The sequence below is a fragment of the Zootermopsis nevadensis genome, unplaced genomic scaffold, assembly GCF_977971745.1.
Source record: "Zootermopsis nevadensis isolate Lab colony 2312 unplaced genomic scaffold, Znev_1.0 Znev_ptg000210l, whole genome shotgun sequence".
Classification (NCBI taxonomy): Eukaryota; Metazoa; Arthropoda; class Insecta; order Blattodea; family Termopsidae; genus Zootermopsis; species Zootermopsis nevadensis.
The window spans coordinates 134,237-157,890 of NW_028259341.1; the positions used below are offsets into that span (position 1 = coordinate 134,237).

Consider the following 23,654-nt stretch of genomic DNA (forward strand, 5'->3'; position numbering starts at 1 on the left):
CACAATCTAATCATCGTTATACTACCAGGCGAAGAATACAAATTATAAAGATCCTCATAATGAAATTATCTCAGATCTCCTACTACTTCCTTTATCTAAGGTCAGACATTCTGCTAAAGATTTTATTCCCGAACACAATCAAAATGTTCCAATACGTTGCACCCTTAGATTTGCAGAGCGACACATACCTCTGTTTTGCACTGTGCCACAACACATGGCGTGCGTACTTTATGGACGTGCGTGAAGGAACAAAACCAAGTGGTTTTGCTCGTTCAGTCACTAAAACACCACAATTAGGGGTGCTCCCCCGCTGCGCGGGGGAGCAAGACGGTGGGCTCATAATCCTGTCAGCATCAGATCTTTTCGAAAGCTGGAAAGAAAAATCCCATTACGTTTAACCTACGCATTCTCCACTGAAACTGGAATGTTTTCTCTAATACACGTTCCAGAGGGCGGTTCTCGCCTTATTTATTTGCTTATTAGTGGTATAGAGTTTGTTTTAAATGGACAATTTAAAATAAATTTTAGACTCATTTTCCGCTCTGTGAAATTTCGCAAATTTTAGATGGAACACAACTATTCGGAATAAGATGGTTGCCTTCTGGGTTGCAGCGCCGTGTCGTCTCGTAGGGGTTTACGTTTCAGACTACACGACGCTACAACCCAGAAGTCGGCCATTTTCTTACCCATCGCCGTGAGAACCTCAAACTCTACTATTCGGAAGACGTACACACACAGGTGGGAAAATAATATTAAAATTTATCTTACAGAAATATGGTAGGAGGATGAGGACTTGGCTTTATTTTGATCAGGATACGAATCGGTATCGGGCTTTTGCGAACACGGTAATGAACCTTCAGGTTCTATAAACGGACTATTTGCGCTTCTTATATGAGCATTAACGAACTGAAAATAAGATTCAATAATAAATTGTATGCTGTAGAAATGTTACGTTAAGCGTAAACTTCCAAATTTTTCATGAAATATTTTGGTCGTGTGACAGCAAAATTGAGCTTCATGAAAAGGTATTTTCTCTCTTCACCATCAGTATTTCCACTGCGTCAACCCAACCCTGGCGTTAATAATCAGTGGCCGGTAAATGAAATTTAATATTCACCTACAATTACTACCAAGAAAAATATCCCCTACTTACGAGTTCATGGGTTTATGTCACGACAGATACGGTTGGTAACAACTCAAATAAATAAACTTTAATACTTCTAGTGTTACTAACGTCATATTGCTAATCATTGGTTTATTTCCATTCATGTCTTCTCAGTCTCTTTATGCCAATAGTTCATAGCGATCCCAGTTTACATGAAGATTAAAATGGAACATGTTCCATCTTCCCTTGAGATCCATTATACCTTCTGTCCTTGCTCCGTCTCTCCATTTTCGTTCTATTATTGTACATCTTCTGTATCCCGCCACGGTGGTCTAGCGGTTAGAACGCTGGCCTTGTAATCCTGGGGTCTCGGGTTCGATTTATAACTTGTGTTGGGCAAGGCCGTGGTCTAGGCAACACGGAGTTTTCCTCCGTGGCATCCCAACAATTACTCCATTCACACACAGAAGAAGGCAATGGCAAACCACTTCTGGATCATCTGCCAAGAACGTATATGAACAGGTCCCAGTCCGAGAAGAGAAAAGGATGGAAGGATCCTGTTCATATGGACCTGTCGTCAGACAGAACACTAAATAATAATAAGATGAGGTGGTCTAGCGGTTAGAACGCTGGCCTTGTAATCCTGGGGTCTCGGGTTCGATTTATAACTTGTGTTGGGCAAGGCCGTGGTCTAGGCAACACGGAGTTTTCCTCCGTGGCATCCCAATTACTCCATTCACACACAGAAGAAGGCAATGGCAAACCACTTCTGGATCATCTGCCAAGAACGTATATGAACAGGTCCCAGTCCGAGAAAAGGATGGAAGGATCCTGTTCATATGGACCTGTCGTCAGACAGAACACTAAATAATAATAAATAAATAGGTTACAGGGTTACATCTCTTGAACTAAGGGTCCGGTAAGACTATAATATGACAGACAAAGACAGAGAATGCGTGTCGAGAGAAAGAGTGAGATGAGGTGAATCTAAGAAGGGGGACAGATATTATTAAGACGGGTCACAGGCTAAAACGTTCCCCAAAAAACCTGTTCTATTTCCTTCCTTGTCTTGACCGACAGAGGTCACTGATCGAGACCCGAACAAGATTTGTTCCCTGTTTATCTTACGCAGAATGACTTTTAGTGAGGTTTGAGATTCCGAGGGCGAATGGTATGTGCGATGGTGCCAGCAAGAACCTTCGAAACGTCGGTAAACTTCTACCAGACTACACGGAGCAACATCCTATGAGTCACCTCTGTTCCCTGCGTTGTTATGACCTAAAAACAAACATCGATTAAATATCATTGCATGAAATGAGAACTGTGGCTTTCGCGGAACATAAAAGGTCGGAGTAAAATCACGAAATTTGTTTTTGGAAAATCTCGGTCTCGGCTGAAATTCGAAACAGGCATGTACGTAAGAAGTGTTACCGCTTCGAGCATGAATTAGTTATCTTTCACCATTAAGATGGTTTCATAAAAAAGCAGAAGATATTTGAAGTTCGTTTAAAAGTTTTATTCTTAGATTTAGACCGAAAATAGAGTTTATTTCTTCCCCTTATGACATTTCGCGGGCGTGTTTAAGGTTTTATTTATGTGCAATGTATGATTCTCAGAATAAACACAGATTATTTACCTTAAAAGCATTAACCAGTTGATCTTTGTCACAGAGACAAGTTGTGGTTTCTTTGAGGAAGAAGGGAAGTTTCCATTTAGAACTTCATCCTTTCATAACAACGCAAACCAACGTACACTCGTCTGAAGTTCCCTGTCGGTCCAACCCGACTTTTTATAAGACATCACCAAACGTCCGCGTTCACGAACTGAAAATCTAGAAGTAATATAACATTTCCCAAGATGTTGTATAATTCTATATTGAATCTTGGGTAGAAATTACAAGACTACACTCTGTTTCCCCGCTGGTTGTACGACACATTCCATAACCAGTCTCATACATAGGAGAGAACTACATCTCCTGCAATATAGGCATCCCTTTCTTACAATGTACGTGACTGTAGTGATCAATGGCGCCCGACGACTAAACCGCCTATATATATCACACCAGTCTTCCCTCCGCCACATACTCGTACAAACAGACGTGATGGAATTTGTTAATTTTCGACACTGCGCGTAGAAAATAAGTTTAAATATTGCAGAGCCGAGTGAGAATTCCATATTTAAGCAGCGTTGAAATGTTCCTTGTCCCTTTGAAGCGAGAAAACCAACCAACCAACCAAAGAAGCTAACTGAGGGCAGAGGCCTGCGCAAGCGCAAGCATCGTCCCTACCTAGGTGAAACCATTCCTGCGCACAAGACGCATTGCTGGAAATGGTAATCGGTCGTAATATAAGAACGGAAATTTTGCTAACGCTAACGGGGTTTCGTCGTGGCGGGAGCCTCGACCATTCAAACTGGGATTTGTTGCTGCTGATGGGAGGTTATCCTGTCAGGCAAGTTGTCGAAGGAATTTGGTTGGTTGGGTCTCTGGGGTATGAACCCAGAGAGGGAGGGGCCGTTTCGGCTGAAGGCCTCTGCGGCATGGGGGGAAGATCACTTCAGCTGATGGCCTCCATGATCGGGGGGAAGGGTGGCGGGCCGTGCCCCTATTAAGTTATACCCTGGCATTCGCCTTACAACTGAGGAAAGCACGGAAAACCTCAGTCAGGGTAGCCGAGTAGTCTAACCACTCGTTGTGCTGACTTGGCCGTCTTTTGGGGATGGCTTCGGCTGGCCTGCTGAACATCAGTCGCCCTCGGTTGCCCTTGGGTGAACTCTGGCAGCCCTCATTCGGCACGAGTGTCTTCCGAGTTGCCGAACTAAGGGGTTCCCCACACCAGCTAACCTCGAGTCAAACCTCTCGTCTGAATCGTATTTAAGAATTCGGTCCGTACCTCGAAGAAAACACGTCACTTCACAGACGCAGAAGTAGCGTGAGGTGCGATGCGCCTTTGTTCGTATAAACAAATGTTTGTAGAACCTAAACCATTCGTGATATGTAAAATCTGAAAACAGATTTGGAAAGCTCATGACGTAATACGTACTTCGTACGCAATATGTCCAGATCCATCTCTTACGGTTTTCGAGAGGCGGGAGCTTAACGCGCCAGATACATCGAAAATTGCACACATTGGTTTATTAAAATTACAATAAATGTATAAACAATTATAATTACAACAAAATACGTTACAGATTCTTAAAGGTCTTCATTTACTGATCATTTTACATATAAGTTACATTACCCTTACTCTCAGCATTCAGGAGGAATGAACGTTTAAATGTGTCTCGGCGCTGGATCTTACACGTGTTCGCAACTAACGCTGATTTGCCGAATCACCCTTCCGTATGGACGTATTTACGTCATTAAAGTACACGCTCCTTCTCAACATGGCAACGCTGGAGACTGAAGGCCAAGCAGAGTAGCGAAGCGATTCCCCCCCCCCCCTTCCGGTCAGCTGACTTAGTGATTCATGTGCGCAGAGCAGTTTACCTTGACACGTGTTGCAACAAATCTGGGCTTTGCCGGCCGTGAGATAAAATCTGGTTGAAAAATAAGAAACACGTACACGGCCCAACAAAGCTGAGGACCACCATCTGTAATTTTAACACTTTACGAAAATTATTGTATAATATACCTCGTGCGCCTGACTGCTGCGATCGTGGGTTCGAGTCCCACTCAAGGCCGATCACTCATGCAAGGAGTTTCGAAATGTAAGTAGACCAACTTTGGCAGGACCGAAGGGACTTAGGACAGCGAAATGATTACGGGTAGGCCACGATCTTGCGATTCATGGAAAATAATGTTAACAAATTGACCATAGTGAGTTTTCAGCGAACCCTCTGAAACACGAAGTAGATTTGTAGATATTTAAGACTCCAGTTAATACTTCAAAGAAAATACCAAACATCACCACTATATCAAGCCTCCCCCCCCCCCCAAAAAAAATAAATGCACAGAAATAACAGCTACTTTAACGTTCTTGACGAATACATACGTACAAATACAAAGCGAGAGAGAAAATAACCCAGGAGTGACCAGAATGTCTCCCATTTTATTATCCGTCAGGCTGCCTGTTAAAGGACGTGATGCAGCTACTAACCAGTGAAATGTAAATGGCTACTGATATAACTGTTATTGTCAGTTACCAGTTCCTGTTATTTAAATAACAGCAGGAAACTGGTTACTGGTAATTCAGCTGCCGACCTCACGTACTGTTCAGTGAAAAGTGATCGGGATCTCCACTAACAGCGACATGGCAGTTATCAGTTCCACTAATTCAAACAGTTGCTACAAATAACCAGTTATTGGAAAGTGCAGCTACTAACCACTGAAATGTAAATGGCAACTGATATAACTGTTATTGTCAGTTACCAGTTCCTGTTATTTAAATAACAGCAGGAAACTGGTTACTGGTAATTCAGCTGCTGACCTCAGGTACTGTTCAGTGAAACGTGATCGGGATCTCCACTAACAGCTACATGGCAGATACCAGTTCCACTAATTCAGAGAGTTGCTGCAAATAACCAGTTATTGGAAAGTGCAGCTACTTACCAGTGAAATGTAAATGGCTACTGATATAACTGTTAATGTCAGTTACTCTCTTGAAGTAGTCGCGACGAGTTTTCCATAGATGGGAGCAGTAGCCTGTAACGCAGATCTTCCATCAGGAACGTTTCCTTCGGTAGCTCGTGGGCCAGTCTTGATGGCGCGTATTTTGAAATTCCAAGAGTAATTTTTCAGGAATCTTGCCTTGACGTTTTCCAGTGATTTTACGTCTTTCAGACTTAGGTTCGACCATGCGATTTCGATTCCATAGGTTAGCAGTGGGACATTTTTAGCTTCGAATAGTCTTACAGTGGTTTCAAGGCTAAATTGTAGTCTTCAGTGTTACTCCAATAGCCAGGCTTTCATTTCGTCCTTCTTTGATTAAGACGTCGGTGGGTTTTGTCTGTCTGAGTGTTGTGATACGAGGCGTTATCAATGACCAGAAAGGAGATTGAACGAACAGGTGGCGTGTTGTTGACACAGACTGTACTGACCGGCGGAAACTCGTTCCTTCCTTCATCGAGTGGTCCGCATACTGGGCACTCCGTACAAGGTCAGGGGCCATAATCGGTGGATCCAATTCTATTTGCATGGCACATCAGAATGGTTAGCAACCAGCAGCTTGACTTGGGTCCCATGGTCCTCTTTCCTTCACCTGGTATCACAAGGCAGCCAGCTCTCCCCTTCATGGCTACCTCCCAACACTGACTTTATGTACTTTTGGAAAGAATTTGGGCACGTCTAGTCCTACACATGCCATCGGTTCACATCCCCTTTCCAAGTTGTTTTACATTTTGAATGTCCTAACCTATGGAAACTGAAGTAGCGATAACTAGTCTCACTTCGATTACAACAGCTCTCATGAATGTCTGTGGATTCTATTATCAGACTTGAATTTGCTAATTTTATGGCTTTTGGCCACAACAGCTCGCATTTATGTCTCTACTAGCAATGCCCAGTGAAATTCAAAGCAATAACACGTAGCCCTCGATTCACGCCGGGGATGCGTTCCTGGACGAACCGGCGTAAATTGAAACTCTTTTATAATGTAAATCAATGGGAAGTCAATGACATGCGTTCCCAGCACCCAAACATTCACGAGTAATATAATGGCATTACATTTAAAGCTCTGAAATAACGTACATAAAATAAAGGGAATTTAAAAAAAATATACATTTTATACACTTAAAATCGGCAATTCGTTGGTCCCCACGATTGACTGCGATTCTTTCATGTGATTGATGCGTGCAGTCATCTCTGCTGTTATGCGACATTTGCATTCTGTAAGACGCCGACCTATAGAAAATCGTGTAGTAAAAATAACCTCGGTACCTCCGCAGAGATTAAATTAGTCCTTTGAAAGTTTAAAGCGCCAGGAATGAAATTGCGTAAGAGCAAACTCGCATATGCAAAAGTTTGCATTTCACAAACAGCTTTTACCGATTCATCGATCTCATTGGAGCAAATTCGCGTTGATGAAACATACGTAATTGCAGAGATGACTGTATTTATAACTTTTATCCAAAATCAGCGATGTAAGAATTACGATTTAGTATAAGAATCAGTACGAGACACATTGTAAAACGTTATAAATAATAGTAAAATATATTTTTCTTTTACGTTTTGACTTTCTGGTTTCAAAATTGGCGCAAATCGAGGCCTACCTCTATTTTCTACAATGCACCATTAAACAATCTTCAGTTACTTATGATGAAAAACTTCATAATGTGGGAAACTTAATTACTTTCTTCCCCTGCGGCATGCCAAACATTCTGGATAATTCTGTTCCTAATTTTAAAAAACATAATAAATTAATAATTATTCCTACGATTGTATCTTCAAGATGAATAATGTTTTGTGCACCAGTTGTACATGAATTTTCAATAGCCCTGCGCCTAATTTCCAAAACTGAGAAGTCGATAATTTTTCTGATATTATCTCTCGAAGAGGAACATTTTTGTACTTATCCCGTTACATATCACGCAAAATGTCTGGCACATCTGATCCGTCTTCATTCAACCCTTTACAGCCTAGAGGAAATCCAATATGCCACATCCTTCGGTATTCAGTGACTCTGCATTTTTCCCACCGAGTATATCTGCGTACTTTTTATGATTCTCGGAACAAACAGCAAGCATTTCCGTAACAGCATCAACGGACTGATCCTCGCAATGGTGGAGTGCCGCGTTCTCTTTGAGGTAGGAGCTGATATCTGAATATCGTTACAACCACCTGGGGTCAAAGGGTTTATTAGACATAGAATATAAATACCCCATAAAGGAAAATCCAATAAACAATTTATGCGTATGATTTCAAAAATTTTTCCTGTTAATTCCTCTCCAAAAGACATCAGTTATTCTTCTTCTTCTTCAGAGTTACGTGGACTGGTGACTTCCCTCATAACCTGGTTGCGTGACGAAGCCGTTTGTGCAAAAGAAGAGCAGGAGAGTACATCTCTTTCCGAAGTCCCAGATGTCTGGTGGGCTTGAAATGCTCTTCTCAGAATCGCCGCTCCTTTTCACTCTAACTGGACCGGTACCAACGGCAGAACCCTGGAATCTTTGTTACCAAGCATAAACATTGATTACAGTACAATCATCATTCTACACCTATAAATATTTTTAATTTTATTCTAAAGGGTTTTGACGACGGGAGTTTACATCAAAAATTATTCTCTGTCAGGACGTTTTCCACCGCCTGTTCTTTAAAATCACGACGTTTCGGAGGCTGGTTCTGTGACAGAGACTATCTCTATCTAAGGGAACCAACAGAGTAGGTACCTCTCGCCTGAAGACGTAGACAGAACCAGCCACCGGAACGTCGTGATTTTAAAGAACAGACGATGGAACAAATAATTTTATTAACATAAGGGCACATGTACTCGAAAATATGCATTCATTTGTTAAAAATATAACAGTGATATCAAGCGACAGGTACACTGGAGAAACATGACGAACCATATAAACGCTAGCAATTTATGCAATTCTATTTTGCCAATGACGTAACTAAACATTATTTACTGGAAAAACTACAAATTATATTGCAAGATAATTTTGAAAGACAAACTGCGTAGAATGTTAACTCAGGTCTGACAACCTATTTAATTTAATATCCCGTGGAAACCCACAGGAAACTTTCGATAAAGAGGCAAAATTAACGGGTACTTACCACTCTCCATTGCTGGGTTATGTTCATCAGGAAACATATTAGGTCCATGAAATGCACTGTTTCACCGATCTGCGTACCTTGGGACCGCTGCAGAATCATTCATCTCTTCGGATTCTTCAATATCCAACTTCCTCGATAGACACGAATCTGTAAAATTTTATGAACGCTTGAAATTGTCTGTAGAATATCTCCTGATAAAAGTACATGACATTTATTCTTAGGATGAGATTGGTGGGGCACGTAGCATGGCAGAGATAAAAAGCACATACAGGATTTAGTTCAGAAGCACTGATTGGGCAAGACTGAAGACATGAAGAGGTGGATAATATTAAAATGAATTATGAAACACTGAAAGGAAGGGGAACCTGGATTGATACGGCTCACAACCGACACCACTTGTGGTCTCTCGTGATTCTTACGGTAACAATAGCAACTGAAATCCTTGACAAAATGATGGATAATTTTTCAAAATCTGACATGTCTCATTCCCGATAGCCAAAGCCGTTGAAAACAACACACTAAGATTTCATCTTCTTTGGAAGCAAAACTTATTCTCTAACTCGGATGTAAGAACAAATTTTGGGAGCAATTGCTTGTAACGTCTTAATCACATCTGTCTGGATAGAGATCGTGGCCTCATGCTTCTCCACAACTCATTTCTGAAATCTCACTTCGTTCTGTAGATCCATATCTGAAACATCTGCTAAATTCCTTGCATGACAGAATTTCAAGAAACCACGCGCTACAGCACACAGTCTACATAGCTAAAATTTTAAACAAAGGATTTAAATAAAGTGAGCATCTTCTTTGAACACCCTTTGTCTACATTACTGGATCCCAAAAAACTGTCGAAATCATTAGATGGCAAAAGACCAGTGCCTTTTCCAATTACGGTGGCCTGATGTCATACAATATATACGCCCTTTCATCACCGACGCAATCAGTAGGGACGTGGTGGATGGAGCATGTAACAGGCTTCAGAAATGAGAAATTCATAAAGAATTAACTTTGTAAGGAAAATGTCACTTTGACAGCCCGGGGATAAGAAGCCGAGTAATATTAAAAGGGTATAATAAACACAGAGCGTCTTCAGAATATGAAAGTAAAACATCTTCTTCTTCTTCTCTGAAAGCAGAACTTTATCTGTAACTAACTAAAGGGAGGCGAATAAATTTTGAACAAAATTCCAAGCAAAATATCAGCGCTTCTGAATAGACATGCAGTTACATGGTAATTGACAAAATTTCATACTAAGAAGTGTCTGCACTATTCAACTTAAAACAGCTCATTCTCCTGCATCTGGAAATCGAAGTGCGTCCCCATTCTTCTTCGCAATAAATTTATGGAGTCTGAGTTCATTCCGCAGCTCTGTCACTGTAACATTTTGTGACTACATTACTTCATCTTCTTAGTCTTTTGTAGCTCGAGTTAAGATTATAACAACGGCTTCCAGGAATAAGTATTGACGAATATCGAGAACCATCCCGCGTTACAGCTTAAATATCTGCCAAAATCATGGATAAGTTTTAAAATTTGACAAGATTCGTCCCAGAGAGCCATAGTTGTTCAAAATATGACAATAAAATCTGTTCTACTGTACAGCAAAACTTCATCTTGAACCCACTAGTTAGGAAATTTTTTTTTAAGATAACTGGAACAAACTGCCAAGCAGAATATCTGCACTTCTGAAGAGACAAGTAGTTAATACGGTAATTGACAACATTTCATACCGCGGAAGTATATAATCTGTACTCTTCAACTTTGGACATAAACACAATAAAAACATACATTCTCTCTCGCCTGCTCTGACAACATTTCTCGTAATTTCTGATTCTCCTGTATCTGAAATCGAAGTTCGTCTCCATTCCTCTTCGCACTAAATTTATGGCATCTCAATTTATTCCGCATTTTATGACCACGTCAAATTGTGAAATTCCTCCTGTGAGGGTATTTCAGGAAATAAGAAATCAAGCATTACAGTTAAGAGCAAAATTTATACACAGCTATTTGAGTCCACTAGTGAATCATACGAATTTCTGAACCATTGTGAGGCAAACAAGCAGTGGCTTCTCCAATTACACCGCGTGACATCATACTAAAAACATGTCTCCGAGAGAGACATAAAAACAACTGGGATGATGTGTGTGTCGAGAAGGCAGCATTGCATGAGCCAGATGAGAAATTCATCAAGAAAATTATATTGTAATAATGTATGGGAAATATCACTTTCATGGGCTGGTAATGACACTGTTCGCCGCCAGGGGCGATATGAGAGAAAATGGCTGCCATCGAAGACAGGAGAGACTTTTGTGTCCTAGATTTCCACGTTCACCGGTCTGTTATTAATGCGCAACGGAGGTTCTGAACCAAGTTTGCGGCAGATCGAGCCAGTGGGCATACAATTCGTAAGTGGGATTCCGAATTTAAGAAATGGGAGAGATGTAAGAGAAAGTCAACCGGCAGCTCGTCAGTAAGCGAGGAAACAGCGGAGCGGGTCCGAGCAAGTTTCACACGCAGCCCGCATAAATCCACCGTCAGAGGCAGCACAGAGCTTGGTATCCTGCAGAAGACTGTGTGGAAGATTCTGCGCAAACTTGGAGAGTTTCTCTTTCCATTGGTACCAACTCTGTGCATCTGAATTTCATTAAACGGGAGTAGCATGTCTTTCAAATCGGGAACTTCATTTAGAATTGGACCTAAAAGAGAGTCGCTGATAGATGAAGGGAGTAGCGCGTAATGTAGAACACCGTACTATGCAGTCTTCTACAACAGGAATCAAATCAAGGGCGACGAAGCAGGTGAGGCAAGTAATACGCATTGGGAAATGAGAACATAAATAACTCTACGGCACACACAACTTTCAACGTGCGACAAGGTTCACCCCGGAAAGCTGAAGTCAACCTATGTTCTTCTTTGGAGGCAAAGAGCTTTGTCTCTAAGCGAGACAGAACAAACTCTCAACGTAACTGGAAGAGAGTACTGGGGAGAATATCAGGGCTCCTAAAGAGACACGCGCAAACACAGAAATTGACATAGAATTAAATCATACATACTGTCTGCATTCAGAGTCCAGATCTCTTTCCCCTGCCTAACGATCTTCTCTTCTGACCATCTTTTGTCCTCAATGTGAGTTTCCAATTCCCTCACAATACAGCCACTCTTTGTCATTGACTGGGCACACGTGAGCCGGTTTTGACTGGAAAAACACAGAGGAAAAAATGGGTCATTCTACAGACTAAGAATTCTCTGTAACATAATGAAGTTAATATTTAATCTGGAAAAATCTGTTTCAACTTTGAACCATTACAGCAAACAAGAATTAAATTTAACACAGGAAACCAGGCCCAGGCGTCTAACCGGTAAGCTGACCATAACAAGGCGAGCTCGTGACATCATCCACCAGTCACACGGGGCTGGAGACAGTACCCTGAGGACAACGAACCGTTGGTCTTTTCATGTTTTAACCACTTGGCGCGGCTGATAACCCGAGAGGATTTTCAAGAATTAAAACACTGAAGGCCAGTCTGCCTCATTGATGGAGACAAGCCATCATCTAAGAAATGTCTGCGAATTTCTACCAGACTGCGCAGGGCAACAACACGGAAGACAGCCATATTCCTCCGCAGATGGTTAGACAGCAATCATTCAGGTGAAAGAAACTGTGTTGACTAGTTCAAATACGAGAGAGTGTTGTATTCAAGGAACTCGTATATTACGGCTCTACGACATTGCCATTTTGAAGGCATCTGAACCTTGCTACAATGTCACGTACACATTTGCCATGCAGAGACTTCAGAAGCAAATTTTCACTAACATTTATCTTACAAGTGCATGTAGGAAAATACGGTTGCTCAGAAAGAAACATCACTAATGTCTAATGGCCTTATGATTTATTTACGTCAGTGTTTAAATGTCACATCACATATTTGCTTTGTCTTCATACTTACTTGTTTGCAAAAATCTTTATAAACAAATGTGTTCTATTTTGTTGTTTTGGTTATGTTTCCTTACATGTTTGCATACTGATTAATTCATTGTCAGGATCAATGTTAAGATATCAGGTAAAAGAAACAGTTGAAATTCTGAACCCACGCGGATGGTTAACAGAAGGAACTATCTAGATCCATTAAAGAAAAGATAAATTGTATTTTGTTTTGTTCTATTTACAAAGCAACAAGTGAGATTTGAGGTTCTCATGGAGGTAAGTATGAAGATGGCCGTCTTCAGGCTTGTTGCACAATTCAGTCTCATTCCCCTGATGATACAGAGAGCTAGCACCTCTGAAACATCGGCAAGCTTCTACTAAACAATGTATTCCAACAACGCACAAGACAATCACAAATAAAAAAAAAACTTTCTTAAAAACAATTTTGAATAGTACAAAAAATAATCCAATTACCGGAGGTCAGATTTCAAGTCAAACTTACATCAGCTTCCCAAAATTAAGCCAAAATAATCTAAATACAAATTCCTTTAATTTGACAGTTCATCTTCTCTGCTCACAACTGAACGATAATGGGTTCACATACACCAATCATCACAAGGCATCACATTACAGATATACGACAGACTTCATTTCCCTACTGACGCCATATTGGGAACTTCTGTGCAAAATGCAGAAAAGTTTAGTCACAGATGAAAACAAGCATTTTATATTTCTCACAAAACATACGTGGCCGTGATTCTTTTAGGTTTCGAAATTAAACTTGTGAAGGATAACAGACGCTTTATTTTACGAATTACTTGTCTTTAAATTGGGAGCCAGGAAACATTTCAAAGTATAAGATGGTAAAGTTGCGTCATATTGTGATATAATACGTATATATTAAATCTTGTCCGTCTAATCACAATAAATTCTTATTAAATATTAAAACATTACAATAATTAACATTTAAAATATATCAAATGATGTTCTTTATCGAAATATTCGATTTACATTAGACCATCATTTTTCATGTTTCAGTTCCTAAAAGAACCATCCTCAAGTGTATATAATGTAAATCGAATATTTCGATAAAGAACATCATTTGATATATTTTAAATGTTAATTATTGTAATATTTTAATATTTAATAAGAATTATTGTGATTAGACGGACAAGATTTAATATATACTTAATATATATTTCAAAGTATGTTGTAGGCTATACATTGCATTTGTTGATTAGTACTTAATACAAAGTAATGGCCATGCAAGTACGAAAGAAAACTTTTAAAAATCGTGTCCACATATTTCAGTGAGAACTATGTAAAGTACGAGAATTGCATTGCAATAACCTCTAACTTCATTTGTGAGGAAGGTAAGTGGGATAAACGTGCATAATTATATCGTATTGATGAGAAACATGTGTACATCGCCTGTGGACGACAGTGTTTACGATTAATATACTGCTAATTTAATTTTGAATGCAATGATACAAAACATAAGACAACTGCGTACTCTGTTACACAGCCTTAACTTTCCGGTATCGTGTCGAAGTAGGCAGATACCAAATACGTTACCCCAATTAAGGGCGAGTTCCATACTTACTTTGTTCAGCGACTTTGATTTGTGACTTCCTTTTAAGTATTTTATAAAATTCTTCATCTTGCAGGGTTCGCTTTCACTGATTAACTTTTGTCTTATCTCACCACTTCGTTAGCTCTATGCGGCAAAGAAGTGAAACCAAGATCCGTTATCAACTATTTGTAAATATGGATCGACACCATTGGTCAGCTTTCATATGCGCGCACCTGTTACGTAAGAAACTGATTGTTACGTCATCGCTCTACTCGGCATCGTTGTGTTAAGGTGGCGACTGACTTGTAACATTTGCCTGTAATGTAACGTGTTGCAAATCGAGCATTACACAAGTGAAGACAGCGAACGGAGCCGCTCGATGCGAGCCGCTCACGCTCGCGGGCGCTCCATCGTGTTGTCGGTTTTTTCGCTACGTTACAAGTCAGTCAGTCAGTCGAGCGGCGTCGTAACGAGCATTCACGAGTTCTTTAAATAAGAGTAGCGTATTAAATGGAACGCAGATAACACAACCTCCACGTCCGACATATTGAATGAAATGAATGGAGCACACACGAGCACAGTCGAGCCGAGCGTTCAAAACGAGCATTCGATGCGCCTCACCAGTTGTGGTGTAATGTAACATGCTCGCCGCGAATGTTACATTACGAGTAAATGTTACAAGTCAGTCGCCACCTTTAGATTGTAGCGGAAAGAGCCGAGCTGCGAATCGCTTGTACAGTGTGTTCAAAAAGTCACGCAACCATATGGGGAAACGCATGTAATTGGGTTTTTTTTTTGTCCAGGTGGTGAAGAACACTGAGTAGCCATGGGGTACACGTTGCAGCAGCTTATATTTATTGTCACGCAGTTATGCCAGGACGCCTACGCAACTCATCCGCACAGTATTCAGGACTTGAAAGCGAACATTCAGAATTCTGTCGATGCAATCCCATGGCAAACATAGCAAAGGGTCCAGACCGGAGGTAAAGCACGGCTGATGCTGATAACTCATCTCCATCTAGTGCCGAGGTTAAGAATAAATTGAAGCTAAAATGTCTTTTCTTTCAGACTTTTTACAGATGCGAACTTTCTCAGTCGATCGCAACAAGGCCACAAAATGGGTATTGCACCTGTCAAGGGAGGGGCTCTGCACCCCTGAAAGTTATTTACCTGCTCACGGCTGCTTATTTGAGACAATCAGTACACACAGCTGTCTGACGCTCTGTCCACCTTTAGCCAGAAACAATAAACATCGTAATCAACGTGCTTCTGTGTGCAATTACAAATGCCAATACAAACTTTTCCCCACGTAGATTCCAGTTTAATTAGCTTCATAATAAATTGCCGTGTTACTGCGTGTGTGACATTTTAGATGAGCATTGTACGTACAGATTCACATCAATTGTTTTAAGTCAGGCATAAAATTAGGATTCGACGACCGTCGGCGTCGGTACGGCTGACGGATAATGCGCAATATATTCTCTGTTGAAGTTCTTTGAAGAGTGCGTCGACTCTTTCGTGTTGTTACAATTGGTTGGATGATCGTTCACCTCTGCTTGGGCATGTGAAGGTCATACTGCCTCCATCATCAGGACGAGATTTGAAGTTTTCACGGCGGTGAGTCTGAAGATTTCTGTCTTCTGGGTTGTTGCGCCGTGTAGTCTGGTCGATGTTAACCGAAGTTTCGGAGGTCATACTGCCTCCATCATCAGGGCGATGAGTATGAAGATTTCTGTCTTCTGGGTTGTTGCGCTGTGTAGTCTGGTCGATGTTTACCAACGTTTCAGAGGTCATACTGCCTCCGTCATCAGGGCGATGAGTATGAAGATTTCTGTCTTCTGGGTTGTTGCGCTGTGTAGTCTGGTCGATGTTAACCAACGTTTCAGAGGTCATACTGCCTCCGTCATCAGGGCGATGAGTATGAAGATTTCTGTCTTCTGGGTTGTTGCGCTGTGTAGTCTGGTCGATGTTAACCAACGTTTCGGAGGTCATACTGCCTCCGTCATCAGGGCGATGAGTATGAAGATTTCTGTCTTCTGGGTTGTTGCGCTGTGTAGTCTGGTCGATGTTAACCAACGTTTCGGAGGTCATACTGCCTCCGTCATCAGGGCGATGAGTATGAAGATTTCTGTCTTCTGGGTTGTTGCGCTGTGTAGTCTGGTCGATGTTAACCAACGTTTCGGAGGTCATACTGCCTCCATCATCAGGGCGATGAGTATGAAGATTTCTGTCTTCTGGGTTGTTGCGCTGTGTAGTCTGGTCGATGTTAACCAACGTTTCGGAGGTCATACTGCCTCCGTCATCAGGGCGATGAGTATGAAGATTTCTGTCTTCTGGGTTGTTGCGCTGTGTAGTCTGGTCGATGTTAACCAACGTTTCAGAGGTCATACTGCCTCCATTATCAGGGCGATGAACATCTACCAGAATGCACGGCGAAACAACCCAGAAGACAGGAATCTACGTATTTTTAATCTTAAAAATCTTTTAAATTTATTTGTTTGGTGCAAATCGGTACATCCGATCTTGAGGTATAAGAGAACAAACTAGCAAACCCAAAATTTCAACTTCATATGAAAAGTTGTGAAAGTCTTTGGCTTTATGGGGTTTAAAAACTATTCAAACATACACGCTCAAAAGAGGAGAATATATTTTTGTTTTGTTTCAAGTAACATTTAACTGTCCCAAATTGTCTTCTGCTTCCATTCCCATTACACCAGAGAATAAAACGTAGATTGCTCAGGAGATCAGGACTGGCTTCGCCTCTGTTAAGGAGATGGAACACAAATAAGGAGTCAGTGCTGAGAGAGAAGACAGAGAGGAGAAGTCGCTGTTACTTTTTCATCGTGACAATAAATTTATAGGCTCGCTGAACTGGCTGGATAACAACGACTGACTCCGAGGATAGCGTCTTGAATTCATCTGGTCTGACACGCAACACAGAGCAAAATTTTTGAACCTCTCAGCCGGGAGAGAAGGCAAGTCGGCCCGGTGCGATTCGATCATTATGGCAGCATGTTATACACCGGAGATATCCGCTTCTGTTAAGATATAAAAAATGTCATGTGCATTTCCTTCAAGTAAATAATTATATTTCTGTTCGATTCCTTAGTGTGTCCAGCTTCCAGTCTTAACTATTTTCAGCGTCCTTAAAAAGATCAATGCCTCTTAACATTAGCACAACATAGGCTAATTCATATATATATATATATATATATATATATATATATATATATATATATATCTTTAGGGAATCATATTTCCTTCTCGCCACGGTGGTCTAGCGGTTAGAACGCTGGCCTTGTAATCCTGGGGTCTCGGGTTCGAATTTATAACTTGTGTTGGGCAAGGCCGTGGTCTAGGCAACACGGAGTTTTCCTCCGTGGCATCCCAACAATTACTCCATTCACACACAGAAGAAGGCAATGGCAAACCACTTCTGGATCATCTGCCAAGAACGTATATGAACAGGTCCCAGTCCGAGAAGAGAAAAGGATGGAAGGATCCTGTTCATATGGACCTGTCGTCAGACAGAACACTAATAATAATAATAATAATTTCCTTCTAAAAACAAATACCATTCAGAAACCAGTCTTACTCAAATCTTATGAAAAACAAAGACACAACTTGAAAGCTTTCGGTAGCATTTCGTAATAACAACGAGGACAACACAAAACCTAATTAGAGTGAAACGACCAAGCCCCAACCTTCTATTATCTTCAGACTACTTTTAACTTCACGGGACAAGTTTCATAGAAACCCATTGCCAACTTCTGTTTCCTACACAAGCTGTCGCTGATAATGCCTTTATCCCTGCAAGATTGACATAACTGCATTTAAGACAAGCGTTACTCCATCTTCTTAGAACACCATTCCTAACACGTAACATTCTATCACGCGCCGGCTCCTTCAACAAAAGACAGTGTCTTGATCATTATTCCTGTCAAGCAGGAAACAGGAATATTTGGAGCAATTACTGCACCTCTCACAGAGAAATACAACCACTTCAAAAGCACATATTTTAAACCCGGATACAAATCGCAAAATAACGTTTATTGTGCCAACATTTTCACATCAACGCTGTAAAACACATGGTTTTAATCGCGGTAATATTTTAATGGGCGAGACGTGCAGCACGCGTGACTCATGTGAGAATTACGTGCAGAATTTGACCGAAAAACGTGAAGAGATTTCACTTGACAGACGCAGGGCAGGTGGGAATAATGGGGCAGATCCTATACAACACGGTAATGTCAATTCGGGCTCCATAACATCAGTTTCTCCTACTTTACCTCGTGGAGATATTACTATTATTATTAAGTGGCTTTACAAATCCGCTCCCAATCAGACGATCGTTTCATCCACAAAGCTGTCCTAATATCTTGGCCAAAATAATCGGTTTCAAACTTGCTTTATAAAAATGGCCCACGCATAATAAAAACCAACTTTATTATTAACAGAATACCTCGGCCTATAAAGGAAATTCATTAACTAGTAACTATTTTTTATAAAAGTGCTATCATACGCGAAATGTCTGGATTAGCTGCAAGTTCATCATGAAAGGATTTTGCTCAATGCAGAATCTTGAATGTTGTATTAGGATCTAATCCGACGTGAAACACGTTCTACAAAGCAGCTGATAACTTAATAACTAGCTCGGCACGTCAAAGTTATTCTCCTAATTTGGCTAACTTTTCTTAACTAATACAGGAAAGAGTTCTAGGTGGAATTTCTGTTTCCCAAATCATGTACATTTTAAAACGTATCAGCACACAAGCCTTCAGTTTCTAATTTGTGAAAATCGTCTTCAGAATTATTCGCTCAACGAGTTAAAAAATCAGAAAAATATGGCTTCCGCATTTCGCCCGTCGGCATGACTAATTTGTTTGCTTTTACTGATTACTTTTGTATGGTATTCTCCATTACTGTGTACATTCAGTTATTAACGTCAAATGAATGCAATATTTTAACCAATGAACATTTATCTCAGGAACTGTTTATCAGAACCACGTAACCATTAGTGGCCTAAGTGTCATGTGGAATAAGCCTACACAATTATTATAGCCTAGTTTACGTCTTCCATTAGAATATAACAATCTATTCATGATCTATTTTCTTGTAACTGATGCTGTTGTAGGTTCAGTGAATCCTAATACAACATGTAACATAATTGGACACGAGAAGGCAGTAATTTATATCGTCATCACCTTGAGAGGAAAATGTCCTAAGACGCAGAGCGACAGAGAAAGGTTGCAGAACACTGCCCAGTCGCTTGAACTCAGTCAGAACAGCGCGGATCAACAACGCAGCCAGTTCTATCCATCTCTTATCCTCATAACTTGTCTCCCTAATCCGCCTTTTCCCTTTTGAAGTCTAGTGGTAACTATATGTACCACCTGCTTTAACAATTAGTAACTATTCATTTCGTATTTGTGTGATTCTTTCGAATCCCACTTTAAACAGCGATTATTATTTCCTTAAACAGCGTTAACCAGTTGATCTTCGTAATCTTGAGGCGTTGTGTTTTCTTCGCGGTACGGGCTGAATTCTTTAATTCTATTTAGACGAGCTACGGCTTTAAAGGGTTAATTTAATCATAAATGCAATTTCTGTTTGTGTAATTTTTCTTGGAGTGTAGTTAGCAGGCAAAGTTTTCTCACGGAAATTTCTATTTCTTTTGTAGTTTCATCTGCAAGGTAGAAAGGTTGATTACTGTACCCACCACAAAGTACAGAAGTCGTACTTGGTACATTAGAGTTCTGTTCTTATTTATTTATATTTTATTTAATGAGTCTGTCAGTATCTCAGGATATATAACGTCAGGTGATAGCATGATTAATAAAAATAATAATTTCAAGGATACCAATGGAATGGATCATATTCGAAGTTAAGATATTATTCCGGCATCAGCGTCAGTCAGGAGAGCAAGTTTCCGGGCCAATGTTTGATTCCGGGACTACCAGGTTACGAAGTCACTCGTCGTACGATGAGGTGGGGCATAGATTTTGAATTTGGGTACCAACACAAGCATTTCTTCTAGGACCGAGGATAACCACGGAAAACCTTGGTCGAGTTGGGTTTGAAGCCGAAGCTCGTCTAAATATTATTTAAGAATTCAGTACGTACCGCGAAGAAAACACGGATGCAGGGACAATAAGCAGAAACAGGCCACTGCCGACATTTTTATACTGAACATCTATGCTTCAGGAATATTGTACTTAGAGTATCAGTTTAATTTAAAGTTTCAAATGTTGGTGATTAACACCATCTCATGATCAGGGCATCCGAACACAGTTTCTGTGTTATATAAAGTTTAAAAATTTCTCGCTTGGGGTAGAACTACCTTGATGATGGGGTCGTAGAGTCTCTCCGAAACGATGGATTATGACTCCATACCTATTCAGGTGAATCGCCCGAGAAGACTCTATTGAATTTCAGTGTTGTTTTAGATCCCAATGACCATTAATATCGGACATTAATCCAATTATTAGCTCGTTATGTTTCGAGGGTCAGATCGCAGCTGGAACTACGGCGTTAAAGACCTGTTGTGGTCATCATCAACGAGAGAGAGACAGAGCATGATGCGTGCAGGTAGTCTACATAAAAGATGGCCGACCGGTCTTGAGGTTGGCAACGCATCTTGCATAACAATAATCAAGGAGGAAATGCTACCCCGTTGTCCCTTTTCCTCCTTCTTCTTCTTCTTCTTATTCTTCATCGAACACGCAGCACATACTCCTCAGCCTTCAAGTCTTTCTCACACGCAGGACTACAACTAAACTGTTGGGCAATTAGTTAGGTACCGGTTCAAATGTACTTTGGTTTGTTTTCAACAAAATACCACGGCTCAAATACGCTAATCACTGATTAAAGAAGTATTTGCTTTATTAGTAATTACACTACCCTAAACAAACCATAATCTTTGAAGCCGTAAGGTAATACGATGCCTTAGTTCAGCTTTATTTAAAAAAAAAATGTATCAACATTTAGATTGTGTTAGAAATTATTTCAACAGCCTACAATTCACAAGACATTTAGTGATCATTGCTTCGATATTATATCGATTTAACACTGACTGTTTTACATGTATCATGCTTAAACACGTATCTCTGTCGTAACATTTCGCTTTCTCACGGCTATAAATATGCAGATGTCTTCGGAAATGTTACTGTCATGTCCTCTGGTAGAAATTTACCGACTTTTCGTAACAGCTTACTGCCTTCACCATCGGGGCGATCTGCAAAACTACGATATAACAACACAGGAGACAGCCATCTTAATATACGTCGTTGTTCGACGTACAGGGTGTTGTGATTTACACTTGAAGTAACAATACTGGTCGTGAATCACTTACATTTTGTGATTTTGTGTTCTCAAGGCGGTGAAGATTTCGATGTTCTTCTGGGTTGTAACGCCTGTGAACTTTTAGGTAAATAACCAGCGTTTATAAGAAGTACATTTCCTCCATCTTTAGCCCAACTTGCCGACAATTCAAGTTACTTGGAAAATAATACAGATCTATTAATAGTAGTCTAAACGTATAATGTAATATCTTTTTAACATTCTTTGGATTTCTGTGCTGGGTTGGCGGACCAATCAAATGAAGATACCCCTTGACTTCTTTCAGTTAACTGGCAATTATAATTTGGTTCCTCGTCCTTCCGTCCTTTATGTGCTAGAAACAATTCAACCACGCTCTGTCGGAATTCTACAGGTATTATACGCTCAGGCGGCCACACTTCTCCCTGCAACAGGTGGATCGAGAGACAATTCCTAGTGGTCCATAAACTGCCCAATATTTTATGAGGTTTTTTTTTTTTTTCTACACATATTTTATGTTCTTGGTTCTAAAAGCTGAGCATTAATAAACATGTAAATGACTTAATAAGGCTACAGCTGGAATAGAAAATGACATACAAGCAACTCTCTTTAAATTACGCCAAGAAAGTTATGGCATTCTGGAAATACAGATCAGATGAGAAGAAGGAAATACCTACAGAATTCTGGTACGGAAATATTCTATAATAAAGTGCGTGGTTTTATCTGCCACTGACTTTTCTCATCGTCTCGAAATTAATTCAAAAAAAAAAATAAGACGTGCGAATTACGACTCCCACCAATTTCCAATAGTCATCCGTTAACGATAAACGTGTTTCTCAGACGAGGACATTGCGCTTAAAGGCGGTAAAACGTGCGAGGCTGTGGAATATACTTAAAAATAAGATTGAAAACGTATCAACACGACAGCCGATACGTTAAAACTTGATGGATTTCAGAGCAAGGACACACATGTTTATTGTATCGTATACTTCCATATGTCCGGAATGATGCGATTACAAAACAATGCCGATCACGTCTCGCCGTGGACCTACTTCATTCTGTAACACAGACTTATTCATTTCTTGATTACACCGTAACACGGCCTGCAGTTCCGCTACAGTGTCTCATGGGAATCACACACCATGAAGCTAAATTCCCCCACCTCTCATAGGCCTCGAAGGTTCATTAACGTGTTAACCATATCACAAGCCAGTTCAATCCAATCCACAGCTACACACTCTACATTTTAAACATCTGTTTTTTAATTATGTATTATATTAAATCTTGTCCGTCTAATCACAATAAAATTCTTATTAAATATTAAAATATTACAATAATTAACATTTAAAATATCAAATGATGTTCTTTATCGAAATATTCGATTTACATTAGACCATCATTTTTCACGACATGTTTCAGTTCCTAAAAGAACTATCTTCAGGTGTATATAACCATATAAAGATTCAAATCAATAAATAACTTAAATACAACTTCCATATAATATGTTGGCGCACATTTTATCAGATTTATTTGTTTTAATATTATCCTCATATCTACACGCAGAACTCTCAAAGAGTTCTCTTGCCCTTCTGTTTTCAGACTAGAAACTGTTGTGCATTTCTTGTCTCCGCTATGCGCTCTACATTCCCAGTTCATCTAATCCTCCTTGATTTTATCATCCTAATAATAAGTGATTAACGATGCAAATTGACTTCCTGTCTCCTATGTAGCCTATAAGTATTCACCTCAGAACTTCGCTCTCAAATACCTCTTCCCCTCCAATCAGAATCAAAGACCAAGTTTCACACACGCGCAAAACGGTTAAAACGACTTTGTACAGGCCTACGCCAATTTTTAGGTTTTTAGAAGACAAAAATCCTGACCTGCAAGGTAGCAAACAATCCGCTAAGTTAATGTGGTATTTATCTCCTCGTTAATTGTGATTCATTGCTACCATCGTTCCCCATAATCCGTTAGCCTTCGCCCTACATTTCGGTATCGAGACCTGAAGGCGACAGAGAGA

At 40.3% G+C, this 23,654-nt stretch overlaps 1 long non-coding RNA gene across 2 annotated transcripts; it reads right to left on the minus strand.

Moving 5' to 3' along the window:
* Positions 1 to 4,288: 4,288 nt before the first annotated feature.
* LOC147870714 (uncharacterized) lies at positions 4,289 to 15,122 on the minus strand. 2 transcript variants are annotated; one of them, XR_015533225.1, is made up of 4 exons: positions 14,345 to 15,122; positions 11,870 to 12,012; positions 8,817 to 8,963; positions 4,289 to 8,207 (listed from the first exon to the last, which is right to left on the minus strand). It is a non-coding gene; the product is annotated as an uncharacterized LOC147870714 (long non-coding RNA). The 2 variants fall into 2 exon arrangements; XR_015533224.1 differs by lacking the exon at positions 14,345 to 15,122 and adding an exon at positions 13,244 to 13,334.
* Between the last annotated feature and the right edge of the window lie 8,532 nt (positions 15,123 to 23,654).